This window comes from Homarus americanus, unplaced genomic scaffold (assembly GCF_018991925.1).
Source record: "Homarus americanus isolate GMGI-L3 unplaced genomic scaffold, GMGI_Hamer_2.0 scaffold49667, whole genome shotgun sequence".
Taxonomy (NCBI): domain Eukaryota; kingdom Metazoa; phylum Arthropoda; class Malacostraca; order Decapoda; family Nephropidae; genus Homarus; species Homarus americanus.
Genome location: NW_024738608.1, coordinates 7,761,165 through 7,781,786, shown reverse-complemented (window position 1 = coordinate 7,781,786; position 20,622 = coordinate 7,761,165). Strand labels below are relative to the sequence as shown.

At 44.2% G+C, this 20,622-nt stretch overlaps 1 protein-coding gene across 4 annotated transcripts in view; it reads right to left on the bottom strand.

The window, feature by feature from the left end:
- LOC121874237 (solute carrier family 23 member 1-like) overlaps nt 1-20,622 on the bottom strand; it is a 45,646-nt gene extending 25,024 nt beyond the window's left edge. For 2 of the 4 annotated variants that reach the window (XM_042378309.1, XM_042378312.1), the window contains exon 1: nt 1,620-1,787. The gene's annotated coding sequence lies outside the window, so the exon portion shown is untranslated. Of the gene's footprint in view, nt 1-1,619; nt 1,788-1,834; nt 1,908-20,599 lie in introns of those variants that run through there. The other 2 variants (XM_042378310.1, XM_042378311.1) reach the window with 2 other exon arrangements.

The following is a 20,622-nucleotide window of genomic DNA, read 5'->3' as shown; positions in this document are numbered from 1 at the left end:
GCTCTGATTGGCTAACCGAACGTGGCGTGGTAGGTAGACTGTCTCTACTCTCTAAGTCCTCTTCTTTCCTTTTTTCATCCCCCTCATGCACTCCGTTCCTTGAACGGGAGGCGGGACTTAGCGATACGGTCGATCCGGCAAGGGAACCTGTGATAGTGCAGGGCACCCCTTGTCCGGGGGTCACCGGTAGGTGGCAACTTTTTAGACATAACTATAGTCACAGGTAACCTGGGCGCAGAACCCTACGAGCCCGACGCCCGTCCAAGAGGGGGGGGCGGGGTCACTGCTCCCAGGCAGGAGCCCTGTGTTATAGGTAGGATTGGGATGTAATCAAGGAAGATGACTACAAGCATTAGAATAAAACATAGAGATAAGGGACACTCTATTGGAAGAGGAAAAGTGGCAGAAATCACTTACAACAAATTGCAAGTCCCACTAACAAGAATATTTAGCACCAACGAAGGTTTCAAAGTAATCTGTAAAGATGACTTTGACTCAGACAAAATCCTTTCAAAAGAAGCCAGAGATGTATTTTACAATGAAGGACTTGTTGTTGTCATGCCACCAAATCAAAAAGCAAAAAGATCAGTTTTCGTTCGTCAAGTCGACCAAGAGATCGGGAGGAAGACATCTGAAGATCTGAAAGATGAACTGGAACGCCAAAACAGTTGGATGAAGATCGAGGAAGTCATCAAGATAAAAGACTACACTCATGTTTTCAAGATTACCTTCGAAGAAGTTTCAATGGCTGAAAAAGTTTTACAACAGGGCTTTCTAATATTTAACATGTCAGTAACACCTCATCAAATAAAGAAGGAAACATTCATCAGTCTGCAAACTTGCTTTTCCTGTTACAAATATGAAGAACACACAACGAGAGACTGTCCAGAAAAAGAGAAAAAGTACTGCTCAGATTGTGCAGGCGACGACCATACCTACACTGAATGTAAGAACACACATGTTGGCTGTCTCAACTGTAAGAGAAACGGGAATGCATACATAGGACACAGGACGTTAGCAATGGCATGCCCAATAAAAAACACATGATAAAGTACAAGGAACAAGAAACAAGGAAAAAGGAACAAGACAAGAAGGATACGACATACGTCGAAATAGCCAAGAGAGCGGTCCAAGAGGCTCACAGATCAGAATCCACCATATTAAACTTAAGTGAACCAATACATGACAAGGTAATGATTAGTATGATCCATGCACATCTGCACAATATCATTGCACCCGGATCATGCAATGAGGAGTTAAGGAAAATGTTTAAATTGAATAACCTACCGGAGATGATATTCCCAGATAATCCAGAATCCGAAAAACTATTTCAGGCAACATACTCAAGCGAACTGAGAGAAAGACTACAGCCAGACAAACAAAGGTTTGAGCAAGGAGCATAGTTTACTTGTACTCTAATACTGAGTAAAGCTGTGCTTGCACATTAGTTTTTCTGAAGTACTTGTACTTGATTCCAACCCTGGTTGTGGATGGTGTTTATGGGAGTGGTGGTAGTTGTTGTGGTATTGGGTGGTGTAGTGGTTGCTGTTGACGTGCGTGTGTGTGTGAGTACTGTCATGCATAACAAAATAATATTCTTATCCTGGAATCAAACTCACCTTAACAGACGAACATCTTTCGAATAACTATTATCACAAACTACTACAGTACGACACACTCTTCCTGGCCGCGAGGGTGGTTTACTGTATGTGGGCACCTGAAAAACTGTAAAGGCCCTCACCAGGTGCAGCGGGAAGCGACTAACGTACGTCCATCCCCAATATTAGCTGAGCACACACTGACTCTAATATTACAATGCTCGACAGTAACTCACCCTGCAGGTCGCCGCCGGCAAGTTCTATCGAAGAGACCTTGGCCTCCAGTAGTCCAGTACGCTCACACCATCACTACATGGAAGTAAATATTAAGTATGAGAAAACTGGGCGTTACGTAACAGCATTAAGTTACTAAAAATGTAATCTACGTTTTGTGTTTGGCTTAAAGAATGTTGTGATGCGTGGTATGCGATGCTGCTACAAGTTCATTTGTTTCACAGTGTATATATATATACTGTATATCGTACCTGTTGAGCCTCGCACTGAGGAAATATATTTATAATAATGAAAAATGTAATAAACTCGCTGGTTACTGAAGCCAACAGTTACTGTATATAGATGAATTTTGTTCACCTTACGAGCGACCTTGACGCTGAGGTGATGTAACCTTATTGCCTCACGACTGGACCAAGGACCCGCCGCCCTTCCTGTTCCTATGGGATAACTTACCTACCACACCGCGCATATATTATCGTTTTCTATTGAGTTCTTACAGGGGATGAGATTCTTGGTGAATATTGTCTTTTGTTGTTCAACGCGACAGTGTTTTACGATATACTGATGACGTATAAAGAACCGTGTGTGAGGCAGGTGACCGACATATGGGAAAGTTGTACGAGGAAGTTGTTGGCGAGGGAAGGACAGCCATGATTTGAATCAATTATTTGTCCATTACGCTTCTCTCTACACTTGACTGGTGGTGTAATCTATAATCTGTTAGAGGCAGTTAGACCATCTGTACGTCCAGCAGATAATAGACCTACAGTATATACCTGCAGAGGAAACTTTACTACTCGACAACCTGACAAGCGGTGTGTTCTTTGGCCAGACCATTCAACACTTCCTAATGAAACAATTAAAACCTGAAGTGGGAAGAAACATGGCCAGGGAATCCCGGACAGCACACTGATATCGTGTGTCCATCACTTTTTAGAGGTGTACCATATGTAATACACCGGAGGCCTTCACGTGAGCTTACATGGTCACATCTCAGCAGCACACAGATCGACCTCTAGTGGCTGTGCCTGGAGACAAAACTGACATTCTTTTGTTCAGCGGCTGGAGGCTGGGTCAGCGGGGTATATTTTATTCCATTCCCACCGGGGTTGAGGCAGATGACTGACTGTACATTGTGAGGATGCTCGTAACACTACACACGCTGTGGTGTCTGCCGAAAACTTCGAGGGGCGAATACAGTCGTCAATCTTTCACTGATGTTTAACAGAATCACTCGTATCTTGAACAAGTTCTGTATAAACTATACTTCTTTCACAAAAACAGGTTTGTAGCCAAGGCGAAGATCAGGTTCTATCAGTGAAGCTGATTGGTTGGCGGAGTGAGGTGCGTTGGGTTAGTCTAGACCTCTTATTATTTAATTTAATTTCTTCATATTCTCAGTTGCAAGTAATAGTCCTGGATCATTAGGTTCCACTATATGATGGGAGCCTCAACTAGTTGGTATAAGCTGATTTTCTCCGGGTAAATCCCCAACAGTCTATAAAAACATACTAAAAGTCTCCACTAATCCTGCTTGTGCTCACCCGCCGGACTGTCATCTATACAGTACAGTCAGGATAACAAACATGGGAGTTAAGTTCTCTCAATTGTGTATCTACTATTCAGGATCATGGAGGCAGCTTACACGAAATTACTGAAAAACTCGATGTGCCCTTTGAAGTATACACTATTAGCCGTAACTACACTCATAAAACTACAAGTGAGGGTCAGCATGAGTTGATCAGTCAAGTAAAGACCCAAGAACAGACGCCTCTAATAATAATAGAGCATTGAGTACAATTAATACAAGTGATGAGGCTGGACATAATATCCTAAACCGCATTCCAACCGTTTGTGACTGTTGCCCGGGAAGGCCAAATATTGCAGGAGAAGAGGAAAGGAAGCTTCCATAAAACTATGCCAGTCACTAGAGAATGGCAGAATGGCGTGTCCGTGCGCCAGGACTCCTGAAATAGCTCAACGCCTAGAGCAGTTCCTTGAAGGTAAAGAAACTTACACCCAAAAATATTTTGCTTTAACTTAAACCTTCATTACGATGGAGACATTGTCATACACAGTACAGGTTGAAAGCCAAAGGTTTTGTTTTGAAGACAGAGGATACAAAGGAAAGCAAAGAGAGACTATGAAATCAAAATAGCAAGAGAATCCAAGGCGAATCCCAAGGGATTTTTCCAGGTATATAGAACAAAGGTCAAGGACAAAGTTGGGCCTTTAAAGTCAGGGAGGGGAGAAGTGATAAATGGCAGTGAAGAAATAAGCAAAGCATTGAATAGCTACTTCTTACCAGCTTTCACAGAAGAAATTTGAGATGAAATTCCAGAGGTGGAACTGATATTTAAGGGAAAGGAAGAAGAGAAATTAAAGAATATCACTATCAGGAAAGAGGATGGTCTTAAGAAGATAAATAAACTAAAGAAGACAAAATCCCCAGGGCCGGATGAAATTTACCCTCGAGTCTTGAAAGAGTGTAGGGAACAGATTAGCGGACCCCTCGTAAACTTATTTACAAAATCATTAGACACCGGAGTTGTGCCAGACTTGTGGAAACAGGCAAATGTAGTACCCATATTCAAAAAGGGAGACAGAGCATCAGCGTCAAATTACCGGCTGATCAGTTTGACGTCAGTAGTGGGGAAAGTTCTTGAATCAATTATAGCAGATAGCATCCGATCGCATCTAGAGAAAAGCAAATTAATCTACGACTCTCAACAGCGTGGGAGGGGATCGGTGGTAGAAGCGGTTCCGTTCTTGCCTAGCAAGCAAGATGTCACCGGTTCGATTTCCGGGCCGGTGGAAGTTGTTTGGACTTACTTCCTAGCCCCCATTAGTCCCTGTTCACCTAGCAGTAAAGTAGGTACCTGTTGTTAGTCGAAAGTTGCGAATTCGTATTCAGGGACAAGTTGTTGGAGCTTCCAATAACTTGATGACATAAACCACTGACTCTTCAGGCTTCTACGCCCTTGACTCTTCAGGCTTCTAAGCCCTTAACTCATGAGACATAAAGGCAAGCATGAACTTAGCATGCTTCCCTGTTGGGCGCTGTAAACGCTTCTGCGCTTCCCCTTACACAATGATGTAGGAGCCAAAAAAAAAAAAAGCGTGGGAGAGCATAGGCTCGTCGATCGCCCACCCACCCACAGTGGGTGGATCAAGTGTGTCGTCAGCAGGGGGACAGTGATAGGGAGTGCTGTGTGTTTGAGTGAAGTGTCTTAAATACCTGAACAGTGTCGTAAAGCTTCGGTCTGCGCGTTCGGGGCTGTGAGCGTTCATTTCCGAACAGGGAGGCCGCGCACCCAGTGAGCGAAGGTTTCAGAACACCAGGACAGTGTCGTAATGTTTGGTCTGGGCGGACGGGTAGTTAGCGTTCGCTCGGACACGCACGCAAGTGATTATAACTAACAGCTGATCTTCCCAGTGACACCATAGTATATCAAATATCAATCATATCGCAAAATTAACTTCAGAAAATAAGCACAAAGGTTCGCTTAACAGATACATAATTCTGATAAGATTCATAAACTTTTACTTTGTCTTTATCTTAAGTGAACGTATATAAGTCTTAGTATATTTCACGGTAATTATATAAGACGTTGGTGTTACATTTAGATTTAAGTCAAACAATGATGATTAGGAACCATGAAGAAATACATAAATGAAAGGGATTTGTGGGTTAAGTGTGTACAACATTCAAGTTATATGTACTAGTACTTATATATATATATATATATATATATATATATATATATATATATATATATATATATATATATATATATATATATATATATATATATATATATATATATATATATATATGTGTGTGTGTGTATGTGTGTGTGTGTGTGTGTGCAATTAAGAAATAACAACGAAGGTTGTGACAAGCCGTAATTGTACAAGTAAGGGCGCCGCAGTAGCGTTTGTGACATAAGTTGTGTAACGAGTCCCTACATTGATTGTGGGTCTCTGTGGTTGTGTTAGTGTGACATCCTAGCTCGTGTGTGACATCACTCGTGCGCATGGCACGCGTCTGTGTGACATCAACTCCAATTGTGTGACATCAACTCATCATAACAAACGAGGAGGGTATGGTGGCCAAACTGGAACACCTTGCCCCAGTTGGCACCAGTCACCATACAGTGTTGTCATTCAGATTTAACTGTTACCTAGTTCAAGATAAGGCCAGGCCAAGGTGCAAATATTACAAGGGAAATTACAATGGGATGAGGGAAGAGATGAGGGGTATCAACTGGCCTGACTTATTAAGGTACAAGAACGCAGACACTACGCTGAATATCATAACTAGTAAAATGACCCATTTGATCGATAAATATATACCCAAGACCAAACCCAGTGCTTCTAGGAATACGAGGGGATCCCTACACATGAACCATGCGGCGGTCGACAAAATTAAGAAGAAAACCCAGAAATTCAAGACGTGGGTTGGGTCAAACGATGAGCAAGACAGGAGGATGTATGCAAGAGCCAGAAACCAAGCAAAGATAGAGTGTAGGAGGGCTGAAAAGGAGTTCCAAAGGCTGGTTGCACGCGAGGTCAAGTCAAACCCAAAGGCGTTTTACCGCTATGCAAAGTCGAAATTGAAAACGCGAGTAGGAGTATCAGACCTGAGGCTTGAAGATGGTAGTTACGCAGATTCTGACCAGGATAAAGCTGAGGCATTGAACAGCTTCTTTTCCTCAGTGTTCACAAGAGAGGATGCAACTAACCTTCCTGCGTTTGAGGACAGACGGTTCGACACAGCACTGACCCACATTGTGTTCACAGAAGAGGGTATTAGAAATAAACTGTCCAGGCTAAAGGTCCATAAGAGTCCTGGACCTGACATGGTGCATCCTAGAGTGCTAAGAGAGCTGTGCAACGAGCTTGCAGAGCCCCTGAAGATTCTGTTTTGTAAATGCCTGGATGAACAAATGGTCCCCAGTGAATGGAAAGTGGCTTATGTGAGTCCTATCTTCAAGAAGGGCGATAGTCACTCCACGAACAACTATAGACCGGTGAGCCTGACCAGCATAATATGTAAAGTACTTGAGAGTATTATCAGAGATGCAGCGATGGAACATCTACTACGAAACAACCTTGTAAAAGATTGCCAACACGGTTTTATGCCGGGGCGCTCTTGCTTGACACAATTGCTCAAGGTATTGGATATTTGGACCCATATTCTAGAACGGGGTGGTAATATCGACAATATTTACCTAGATTTTGCCAAGGCTTTCGACAGTGTACCCCACGAAAGGCTGAAAATCAAACTGGAAGGGTACGGAATTCGGGGAAATGTCCTAGCGTGGATAGAAGACTTTCTACATGACCGCAAGCAATGTGTGGTGATTAATGGCACGAAATCGTCATCTGTACCTGTAACAAGTGGGGTACCGCAGGGTAGTGTATTGGGCCCGCTGTTGTTTGTTTGTTTCATAAATGATATGCCTGACGTTGTACACTCCTCCATACAAATGTTTGCCGATGATGGCAAGTTATTTCGGGAAATTAAGAACCAAGCGGACTGTGAAGAGCTGCAGAAGGACCTCTGTGGGCTCCAGGAATGGTCGAAGGAATGGCTGCTGAGATTCAATGTCACGAAGTGTAAGAGGATGCACCTGGGGCGTACCAACGGTAAGGAGGCGTACCATATGTCCCAACGGGATGAAGAAAATGTACTAGTTGAGACTGTGTGTGAGAAGGACCTAGGTGTGTATGTTGACAATGAGCTGAAGTTCTCGGGCCATTGTGAGAAGAAGGTAAATCAGGCAAATAAATTATTGGGTCTTATAAGAAGGTCGTTCAGATATCTAGACGGTCCGTCCCTCGTGACGATCTTCAGGAGTGAAGTGCTTCCCCATCTGGAGTACTGTCACCCCATCTGGTCCCCGAGATATGCTAGGGACTGTCAGTTGGTTGAAAATGTTCAAAGGAGGGCCACCAAACTGGTGCCTGCACTTCGGCACCTCAGCTACACTGAGAGATTGGAGCGCCTGAACTTGCCTAGCTTATACTACAGACGGGCAAGGGGGGACCTAGTTGAGGTTTATAAGCATCTCAGGGGGCAATACTCAGTTGAGTGTCCTTACTTGGAGCTGGCGGACGCTCGCCCCACAAGGGGTCACAGCTCAAGATTGAAGACAAGATTGAAGAAGCCGCAAGTCCAGAAAACCGTGAGGGCAAACTTTTTCGGAGTGAGGGTTGTAAACTCTTGGAACAATCTACCAGAGAGTGTTGTGACGGCACCGAGTGTGAGTTCTTTCAAGAGAAGACTTGACCAACACTGGAGCGGGCTCAGGTACATTCAGGAGCCGGTGCATGCCCAGTATTTGCCAACAGTGCGTGACAGAGACGTGACCGATCGCCAGGGCGGCTAGCGAGCCGATCTTTTGGTGAAGAATATAAATGAAAAGAGACGTGACCGATCGCCCAAGCGGCTAACAAGCCGATCAGTGAAGAAGAGGATAAAAGTAAAAAAAGTAAAAGTATCAACTCAAGTCTCACTGTAGTCGTGTTTGTGTGACATCACTCGTGCGTATTGCACGTCACGTGTCTGAGGGACGTCGCTCATGTGTCACCACTGTAATCGTGATTGTATGACATCGCTTTTATTACTTCAGTTGTATTACAGGTTGAAACTGTGTGACATCAACTCGAGTCTCATTGTGGTCGTGATTGTATGACATCGCTTATATTACTTCAGTTGTATAACATCGCTTACACGACTTCAGTTGTATGACATCGCTTATATTACTTCAGTTGTATAACATCGCTTACACGACTTCAGTTGTATGACATCGCTTACATGACTTCAGATTGTATGACATCATTTGTATAACCTCAGTTATATGACATCTTTATAAACAAGCAGACGTGTCAGTTGAAGAGCGCTCCTGCTTAACCGAACGTCTCTATAGCTGTCCACAGTGTCACCAGTCATGGAAGGAAACAAAGCAGAGGAGACCAGCCTAACCAGCATAGAAGACCTGGAGGCCCTGAACGACAGAAATGCTAACCGGTCACTCACACAGCCAGGGTAATCGGGGGATTAACAGCTGACGCTCACCAAATTGACGGCAATGATGCAGAATATGAAAGATCATATGGAGCAACTTCAGACTTTGGGCGATACAGAGGACTTTGGTGAGATGCTGTCATTACCATGAGGAAAACCCTTTCTGGAAACGAGTGAATGGATGACAGCCACAACTAGGTATGCACGGGACACACGTTGTCAACCGCCGGAATCAGGAGTGTCAAGCTGCTACACCTCGACACCCACCCAAAGAGGGTTCCCAACACTCAGCGCTTCAGGGACGGGAACATCCCATTGGAGGGAGAGGGAACGTGTTTCCACCCGTCATACCCACTTCCCGGAAGCATTGACACTCAGGAACCCATAGCCACTGAACACCGGCCGATGCAGCACCATACTTCACAGACAGCTCGGTGGACCCAAAATATCATAGATCCGGAGTGTCCTTCTACGCCCATGGTCAGACCCTCAGCTGGAAACTTCTTATGACTGCTCCACGCTACAAATAGAGTTAGTAGCAATCTTAAAGACCCAAACAAACCACGCACCACCTTCTCCGGGTCATCACACGATACCCATCACCCAGATAGTTTAGGAAGTATGCTCCCCAGCAAGTGCGGACCCCAGTTCAGGGGGCACGCCACTCCGAAACTGACCACGTCCAAGAGTGGGGGTTGGTGGTAAGCGTTCACTGATCGGGGGTCCGCTTACACTTGCAAACCTGCAGTATCCTTTCATACCTGCAGGTAGGATAACCTCCATCCCCAATCCCAAATCCGGCCTGGCGGCTCCAAGAGCTCCACCCGGAACCACCAAACGGGCCGCCTACAGGAAAAGGTCCGTGTCGGACTACGGTCCAACAATCTCAACAACAACAGAGGATCGCGGAAAGGTGTTATCACTACCAGAGACACGACCTTCCTGAAACTGAAACTGACAAAGAAACGCTATATACTTCAAGAGGACTCTTGAAGCTCACCTTAACCGCGGAGCCGGGAATATTTCACCAGGGGGAGCGCGGAGGTACTTCCGAGCATCAAAGTGGGATCGAGTGGATGTTGGAATTCACTTTGGATATGGTTGACAAGGACCGGAGGAACCAAGCTGAATATATGCAGACTCATCCTCATGCCAGTCCTTGTCGAGGAAGAAACTTGTGGGTCTGGTGACATCAAGAATGAAGACAACCAGAGAAACGGACGATGAACGCTACTCGTTATGCCACGGAGATCACCTTCAGATGTGTCGGACATTCCTCAGCATGTCCACAGGGAAGCAAACTTCCCTCGTAGGGGAAGAATGTCGCTACTTCGCCAGCCTGGGTCATAATCAACGGATAACGGAGTGCAGCCAGGAGATGGTGTGTGGTATAGATGGCTGCTCTGGAGTACACTCGAGGCTTCTACACTTAACGGGAGTCTCTGACGAGCAGTACCAAGGCTGCAAACAGAGGGAATGCCAGTTTTTCCCTCTCCATTGGCACAATCATGAAAGAAAGAAGTAGTGTAAACGCCGAAGAGATCAGTGTAAAAGTGGTTAGCGTAGGAGAAAGAAAGAGCCAATCCATCACTATCCCCAAGGTTATTGTTGTTTCACCAGGAAGAACTGGAACTCTCAGACAATAAGAAGCTTGCTGAACAGCGATTGGCGGGTCCGAAAATGCCTCCTAAAGAACCCAGGGCTCTCTCAGAGGTATCAAGAAGAGATGAGACATCTAGTCGACGAGGGACATGCCACATCAAGAACTCAGTGTTACACCCGGGAAGACCTGGTATCTCTCACACCACCCAGTGTTGAATCCCAACAAGCCAGAAAAGGTGAAAATAGTTTTGATTGTACAGCCAAATGTGAGTTGATGTCATTGAACAGCCAGGTGATGCAAGGGCCAGACCTTAACAACAAATTTGATGGGAGTCCTCATCAGATTCAGACAAGGAAAGGTGGCACTCCCGGCTGATATCGAGGTAATGTTCCATTAAGTGCGAGTAGTATCGAACATCGAGACGCCTTACGATTCTTATGGTGGACGGACGACCAGCCCGCCAGGGGCCCCGCCACTTACTAAACGACAGTACATCTCTTTGAAGGTATGTGTAGCCCGTCATGCGCCGGATATGCGTTACAACGAACATTCCAAGATTGCAGGGAAAGTCTCCATGACGACATCAAGAAAGCGAATTGTAACTTCTGCATTGACGATCTGCTTCTCTCAATAGATTCGCCGGGGAAGGCAACGATAATTACCCATTGACTGAGACAGCTGAAAAGGAAGGGCGGATTCGGGCTTACGAAGGGGGTCTGTAATCACAGGGAAGTCCTCAAAGCAATTCCACAGACAGAGAAAGCCATGGGAATAAAGGAAGTCATTTGAAAGACGACAGGCTCCCCACTGAACGAGCGTTGGGAATCTTGTGGCACCTGGAAAAGGACGAACTTGGTCCCTAAAGTTGATCCTAAAACTAGAGATGAGCGAATATTACAAATTTTCAATTATTTACTAGGACTCATCGCTCGAGCGTCACAAGCCAAATTACACACACACACACACACATATATATATATATATATATATATATATATATATATATATATATATATATATATATATATATATATATATATATATATATATATATATATATATATCCCAAGATGAGTGTGGGCAGTGTGGGTTGAATAACAATCTTCTGGCAGGGCTAGCCCCTCTGAAACAGCAGACCATACCTCGACTCGGGCTCTTGGCGACAGTACTGGCTGCCAGGCAGGCAAACGACTACTGCGAGAACTTGGATTACAAATGGACAGAACAGTGTTCCGGACAGACAGTACTGCAGTCCTTCAATACATACGAAATACCGAATGGCCTTCCGTGACCAATCAGGTGATGATAAGCAAGGACTCCAAGGTAGAACAATGGCGCCGTGACGTCGGCACTGAACCCGGCCGACGACGCTAGTCGTGGATTACTGAGCAGAGCTCAATGAGAAGGGCAGGTGGATTCGAGAACCTGCTTTCCTCTTGTTGGAAGAAGACAGTTGGACAAAGAGAGTCCATTGAGGATTCCGACCTCAGAGACGGAGCCAGAAGAAACCACGGTGCTGACGACGAAACCAGGGGTACCTCGATTAGCTTTGGGCCAGGTATATGATGGCATCGACTGAAGCGTAGTGGATTAGAAGGTTTATAGAATGGCGGCAAGCAAAAAACATCACTACGTCAAGCAAATTGGAACTGGTGTACATCTTAAGATTGAGAAAGGATTCCCTCGAGAACTAGGAATGTTACAACAGGGACAGCCCGTGAGAGATAGCGACATAAGGCGGCTGGAACCTCATCTAGACACGGACGGTCTAATCAGAGTAGGTGGCCGACTGAAACACGCCGCTCTCCACCCAGACCAGGAGAATCCCATACTATTGCCAAGGGACAACAGGATCACGGGGCTCATCGGGAGAGAGGTACACTCAACTAGAGCTGGACACTCAGGACGAGAACACACTCTTGCCATAATACGTGAGACGTAGTGCATACCTAAGTGCAGCAAATTACTCGACCGCACAATACGGACGTGTGTGACTTGCCGAAGAAGCAGCTGGAGGCCTACCCATCAACGCCAAGCCGACCTGCCATGAGATCGAGTGTGCCCAGGAGGCCAGCCGTTCACCTCCACTGGCATTGATTGCTTCAGCCCCTTTTTTTTTTTGGTTAAACAAGGACCAGCCCGGGCGAAGAGATGGGGATGCTTATTCACCTGCATGACCACCAGAGCCATACACCTAGAAGTCCTCACCTCACTAGACACCGACTCGTTCCCCAAAGCCCTGACAAGATGCACCTCCCGCAGGGGACCTCCCAAGCGTGTTCGGTCTGACAGGTGAACCAACATGATTGGAGCTAGCCGAGAGTTACAAGAGGCAGTGAACGGCTGGAACAACAGTGACAAGGTCGGGAATGCCCTTCTACAGAAACAAATAGAATGGCAGTTCAACCCCCCGACAGCCTCTCACATGGGAGGAGTGTGGGAGCAACAAATCCGCACTGTAAGGAAGGTCCTCCAGGGAGTGGTGGGCACCCAGACACTAGACGATGAACGCCTCAGCACTGTGTTCTGCGCTGTAGAAGAGATTATCAACTGAAGGCCCATCACCCCAGTGTCTGACTACCCAAAGCATCTCGAAGCACTAACGCCGCTTCACATACTATGGATGAACCCGGAGACACTATCCACCAGAGGCGATCGGTCCATGACAGAAGGGTACCAACGAAGATGGAAGTATACCAATTTTGGAAAGGTGGGTAAAAGAATATCTCCCAACATTACGTCAGCGACAAAGGTTCTTCAAAACTCACCGTAATCTCCAGGCTGGAGATATCGTGATCATCTCTGGACAACCCCTTCCCAGGAGTCAGTGGATGCTAGGGAGAGTACTGGAGGCTCTACCGAGCAAAGATGGCCTGGTGCGAAGTGTTAAAGTGAAGACAAAGGACTCAGTGTTAATACGCCCAGTGACGAAACTCTGCCTGTTGGAAGGGGTCGGAGAGTGAATCTAATAATATGCCGTGATTCCGTGCGAAGCCCGACAGGGGGAGTGTTACCACCACAGTAAGATAAACTAGAAGAGAGAGAGAAAGAGAGGGATAACCAGAATACGATAAACTAGGCGAGAGAGAGAGAGAGAGAGAGAGAGAGAGAGAGAGAGAGAGAGAGAGAGATAAGAGATATAGTGTTGACAACGAATTTGCTGACGAATTTGCTGAGGTGTTTCAATGCGAAACAGATGGCCCTCGCCTCTGGGCTGCGATTGCCCTCGAGGGTAGTCTACCGATTTGTACAGGACAGACAACACATTGGTTCAGACCACTAGACCCTAAAATGTGAGTGATCGTGAAGTATTAGAATCTGCTAAGAAACTCTAACTAAGTTTAATAAGTATATTGATGTACTGAAATTTGATCATATTATACAAATTGTCTCCTGTATCAACAGTTATAACATGTGAGTTATATTTAAGATGTTAACAGGCTATCTACTGTATATTGATTGTATTATTCATACTATGTGTCTTGAGATAACAGCCTTTGTTATATGAGAATTGTTCTTTGACAGGTTTTGACCGAATTATATGGTACGCGTCAACGTTGAGGGTTTATTTCTCCAGCAACAAACTAATAACGCTCCTATGAGCGTTAACACTACTGTCAATTGAATTACAAGGTTATATTGAGGAGGCATTATCCCAGTCAATGCAATGCTTATTATCCCTCAAATGAACAAACAGAGCATTGGACTCCTGGCCTGTCCTCACACTATATTTATGTTGTTTAAGTCTAGTTACAAGATCTTTACCTGTCTGGCCTAAGTAAAACATATTACATTCCTTGCAAGGAACCTTATAAATGCAGCCACTTGTATTGTTGGGGGAGTTCTTGATTAACATTTGTTTAACAGTGTATGAGTTTTTAAATGCCACATTGATGTTCCAGGTTTTTAGTTGTAAAGGAATTTGAGAGAATTTTTTGTGAAATGGTAATACTAAGAGATTCTTATGGTCATGAGTGGGCTTGGGATCTTTCATACACAAATGCCTGAACATTACTAAGAAATCTTTTTATAGAACCGATATATATATATATATTTATATATATATATATATATATATATATATATATATATATATATATATATATATATATATATATATATATATATATATATATATATATATATATATATATGTATATATATATATACATAGATCATATTCATGTGGGTAATGTCACTGTTCACTGCCACGCAGGACAGAGGTTTGTACACAAAGAGTACATCATATTCATTGACAGTACATATAGGTCAGAGTCAGATTAGATTGCCCCGGATGGGACTAGTTTATTGGGCACCCCCTTACATCCTGTGCAAGGTGAAGCGCAGAAGCGTTTATAGTGCCCATCTGGGAAGCAAGCAGAGTTCATGCTTGCCTTTTATGATAATGCATTAGGGCGTAAAAGCCTGAAGGGTCATGAGTTTTGTCAGCAAGTTACATAAAGTGACAGAATGATGAGTGTGTGGGGGGAAATATCCCGGTACAATTTATCTGTTTATGGCAAAGCGTGGCAGGTCCCTAATAATGTCAAGTGCCAAGCCATAGGCATTGACAATATTGAGGGATATACCTTTTAGTGTGATTGTGATGGCGTGTACATCGGTAGTCTCGGTAGTCTTTACGACTGACAAATATTAACAGATGTCTACCAGTATCAGTGGCCCTCAAAGTGCCATCAGTGACTTTATGGCCACCGGAGACAAACACTTCCGTCCACCCACAACAGATATCAACAGATGGCCACCAATCACTTACTCCCGACGCACTCTGTACCATCTGAAGCGTGGGAACGGTTATCCTGATGGCAGTGTTATCGCGTGACTCAAGTCACTGAACATATTCCACGCGCGTGGCCGTAGACATGGCCGTCATACACATAAGCCCATTAGGACCGTAACCTCCACTAGGAAACCGAAGAAACCCACCCCTGACAGACCGCACCACTACACTGAAGTTCCACGGATATGGTATGATCTCCCGTCTCTACTGCTATCCAACGTCACTTCCCTAGCTAACAAGTTTGACGAGCTGGCAACTACAGTCAGGTCAGCCGCCGCGAGCGTCGTTGCCATATGTGAGGCTTGGCAAATTGTGCCTGAAACGTGTCATATTGAGGGATATCAACTTTTTCATCACCTTCGTTCACATAGACGCGGAGGGGGCGTTGCCCTCTTCTGTCAAGATGACCTACGCCCGTCACGCCTGGATGTTCAAGTCCCAGCAGATGTGGAAGCATTATGGGTACGTGCTGTGCCACTGGCCCACCCGCGCCACACTGCTTCCATCATAATCTGTGTGGTATACCATCCGCCTCACTCACCCACCAGAGACACTCTTATCAATCAACTCATTACCACCTCAGACCACCTCAGAGTTAGGTACCCATGTGCCAAGTTAGTATTATGTGGGGATTATAATGAAATTGACACCACTGATATCCAGGAACAGCTATCACTATCACAAGTTGTGAACTTCCCCACACACGGTCAAAATACCCTTGACCTTATCTTAACTGACTTAGTGGACCAGTACCAACTGTTACGGGCCGAGTTTTCTCTTTTCAATAATTTACCATCCAGCTATTCTTTTCTGTTAGTTAATCCCTCAATCAAGATACAATAATACTTAAGCCCGTGTAACTGTGAGGAGTGCCTCAGGGTATATATCCCAAGTGTCTCCATAACAAATGAAGATCGCTGTCAGGGGGTCGGTTGTAGACCGACACACGCCAAGGGAGCTGTCGCCTAAGTTGCAGGAAAAGGACTTCCCAGTTTAATCCTGTCGAATTAACGGCATCGTCCAACTCGGCTACTGACCCACAGTAGCCGATGAGTATTCAGCTCAACACACTGGAGATACGTTGAGGAAGAGTCACGAATGCGTCAATAATTAACTTCAACTATACAAAACATACGTCTGGCAACGGTCCAGCCGATGTCTAAATCTCTACGTTACTCAACTTAATTGGCACAGAAGTTACTATGTTAACACATGAACACTGAAATTCACAATATTGACTAAGTTAAACTGAATTAATAGGCGGCGGCAGGGCCGGCGCTACCCACTAGGCGAACTAGGCGATCGCCTAGGGCGCCAACATCTGGGGGCGCCACAAATTCAGGGCAAACTTGGATAAAATTAAAAATGAAGGGAAAACTGTGGTGGACACTGTGGTGGAGCCGTGGAGGGTCGGAGCAGGATGTTAGAGGGGGGGGGTCGGAGGGAGGCGAGGGTAGGTAGACGGTAGCCGACTGTGTTTTCTTTTTTAATATTATTCGTTAACCCCCCGGAGGGACTAACCTGGGTCCTTATCTTTGGCGGCCTGGAGAACTGTCGAGCAGTGACCTGAAGGCTGACATCTGAGGAACCCTTCTCCCAACCCCACCATCCCCTCCCCTCCCTTACTGCCACTTACTGCCAGGGCGGCTGAGTCGCCCCTTCCCTGTCTTTGTCGGGATGAGGCAAGGTTACCTAACCTCTGAAGTTTACGTCAAGGATTTATTGACTTAATGTAATAACAATAATTGGTTATTTGCATGGGTGAAGTAATAAAGCCACAAGATGAAAACAATGTAGTCATGGGTTACTGTACCTACATTAGCTTATCAAAACTTTCAAGGGGACGCACATCAAGGCTTGCCTAGGGCGCCAAATCATCTTGCACCGGCCCTGGGCGGCGGGGAACACACGTTAACATACCTGGAGATACGTTGAGGAAGAGTCACGAATGCGTGATTCTCCCTCGTGTAGAGGTATATACGTGCACCAGCGGGGCAGCTTGGGCCTCCATATTCATGCCAGAAAGGTCAATCTTACCAACAACATACCTTCTCTACCATTTTGGATCACCGTATACTTAATTATGAACTCCGGTGTTCCTGATCAGGGTAATTTCCTATGTCTATTCATATAATCTAATCAGAGGTTGAGCTTGCCAGGAAAAGGTGGAAAATATACGTTGATAACATCAATTCTGCGAGCATAGGCCTGAGGCGAACAAGGACCTATTCACAGGGAGACGTTAGATCTTGGAGATAATACTGGTTGACAGAATAATTCAGGAAATTAATGACTTTCTTAAATAGACAACTGACTCTAACTAAACTACAAGCATCAGATTCTCTGATGTCGGGGCGACAAAATAACATAACTTCAGTAGCGATCAGAAACTCATGGGTATTCTTAGGGAACGAAACCGATGGGTATCGTTTGTCCTGGCAGACTCAACACTCACTTACTTGACACGTCTTATTAACAATAAGGACAGTTGAAGCGTTCAACACCACTTACAATGGATCTTGAATGTTCCAACTGTAAACAGACATATCTAAGTTGACTCAAAACAAGGGTGTTCTCTCTCACACTCAAATTCATTTTATAGAGAGGTTGGTTTCAGTAAGTCAGAGAAAATGGGATAACGGAGGACTGAGGTGTCTTGAAGTGATGAGAAAACGACTCCTTAGATGGAGGACTCAAACGAAAGCAGAGTTACATGTTTTGTGGCCTATTGAGCGTAATATGAATCATTTGATTTTGGCGCTAACTGTCGTGTAAGACCGTGGTCGTTACAACAGGGATACCCATAGTACAGTATACGTATATAGTCATGTGCTTGCTTATTACAGTATATCAACCTTGTCAAGTAATCTTACCTTAACCATCATTCACGTCATAACATTACGTATGGTCAAACACTACTGGAGACCTATGGGGCCAAAAGACATGCAATTATTATGAAATTATATGAAAATAAACGACCTGATATTAAAACTTGAGGGAGCAGCCTGCAGAGTTGTGCATACATGGTTGCCACAGCTCATGAAGGACTTGATACATCTCATCTTTTCTGAATCATTCATTAGTTGGATATATATACATTGAATTATATTTTGATATACAGTATTATTAATTAGTGTAGGCATCCCCGGCCTCTAGCGTGGTGACGAAGGCCATCCTGCTAAGGCATGTTTCATGTCATGGCTGCTCACACATGCTCGACGGAGGTTTGTGTGGTGTTGCAATAATGTTTTTCGGTGTGTTAATTAAGTCTACTCACGCACTTGGGAGTGGGTATGACATTATTGGCGTGGAGTGGATCCCAGGTAAGATGATGTAAGAAGATATTCTTGCCATATATCCTGATTTTCTCATCCCCTGGCACTATCTTTCAGTTAGCCACTTGAGTTTCATATTATCATTATTTTTTACGACATTCCTATTCTTATTATTAAGAATCTATTATTATTAATATTATTAATATTATTAATCCTCTTCTTCCTCTCATTATTATTATTTAGACTCTTATGATTATGCTGCACCCTATATATTAGCTGCATGCACAATAAAATCCACCCTTTTCTCTGTTTTTCATCCTTTGGAAATCGATGAAATCTCAAACTTTATCATGTAGTTTGTAATTTGATATGCATCCAAATACGGAGCATTTATCAGGCATTGTCTTAGACCTTCGCACCACGGAAGCCAGCTGGACCAGCTCAAGTTGAGCTGGTAACTGAGCTCCCACCCGGGACCACCCTCGGGCTGCCGGCCACTGGGTTCACTTGGTATAATTAGACTTTGGTCTAAACCACGCTTCTACAGCCTGACAGATGGGGACGGGACTGTTATCCTGGAAAGAACAGCTTTGCCCTTGTAACGGGCCGAGTTTTCTCTTTTCAATAATTTACCATCCAGCTACTGTTTTCTGTTAGTATTCTATTTACTCATATACTTATTTGTTCTGTGTAGCATTCCTCCAATGAGTACCCTGTTTTATATACTTATCCTTCTTCAGTTCTTTACACACATACTTACTTTATATATTCTTGCTTATATTCTTACATGTTCTTTATCTCTATATACCTTATATTCTTATATATTCTTATATAAGTAACTCTTATACTTCTCTGCTTATGTTTTCCAAGTCAATGTTCTTTCTTTAAATTTCCTTTCATATATTATGATCTCTTCCATATATTTTGTTCTAGTTATATTCTAAACCATGGATTAACCTGGGAAACCATGTCTTTCTTATTACCACACTTATTATACTTACACCGGTAGAACTGCCACCACCCAGGATTTTTCTAGAATATAACACCTCTTAGTTAACTGTTAGGTAGCGAGCTTCTAGGCACGTGAGTTAGTTATTTTCTGAGAACCAATGTGGGAAAGGATAGAGTGGTGATACTCGTAGACGTAGATTACTAATTCAATATTTATTAACACAGTGATTGGATAAGATGCATCTTAGATTCACTCAGACAAAGCAGAACTGCACTTTATTTCTTAAGTCATCAAACACTTCAAGAACTTATTACCTCATTAAATACCTCCAAATTCTTATTACTTCAATCGACAATTGTGGTATTGTCACTCTGCCACTGATAGTCAGTACTGGGTATACACCAGATATCACTGGACCCTCAGGTCTTGCCTTACCAAGTAGCAAATTAACTCTTCACTTCTTGGTTATATCATTATACTCTCAGATTATCATTTCATGGTCACTACCAATGAATACATAACACACTGAACAACTCCACAATTATCGCAACATACAATACCTCCTGTTAATTCACAAGGAACGACATGGCACTTTTAACTCTCATTCAGTGGTTCAATACTTAACCTGGGATACTATATTTCTGCTAGTTATTCCCCAAACAAGGTACTATAATACTTAGGCCTATGTAACTGTGAGGAGTGCCCCAGGGTAACGCTGGTCTCTACAACAAATGAAGATCGCTGTTAGGGGTCGGTTGTAGACCGACACACGCTCCGGGAGTGGGCGCCTGATTTGCAGGAAACGGACTTCCCAGTTCAGTCCTGTCGAATTACGGCATCGTCCAACCCGGTTACCGCCCCACGTTAGCCGATGAGTATTCAGCTCAACACACTGGAGAGACGTTGAGGAAGTCACGAATGCCTAAAGGTCTAACTTCAACTATACAAAACATAAGCCTGGCAACGGTTCAGACAATATCTAAATCTCTACGTTACTCGACTTAATTGGCACAGAATTCACTATGTTAACACATGAGCACTGATATTCACCAAAATTGACTAAGTTAAACTGAATTAATAGGCGGCGGGAACACACGTTAACATACCTGGAGAGACGTTGAGGAAGTCA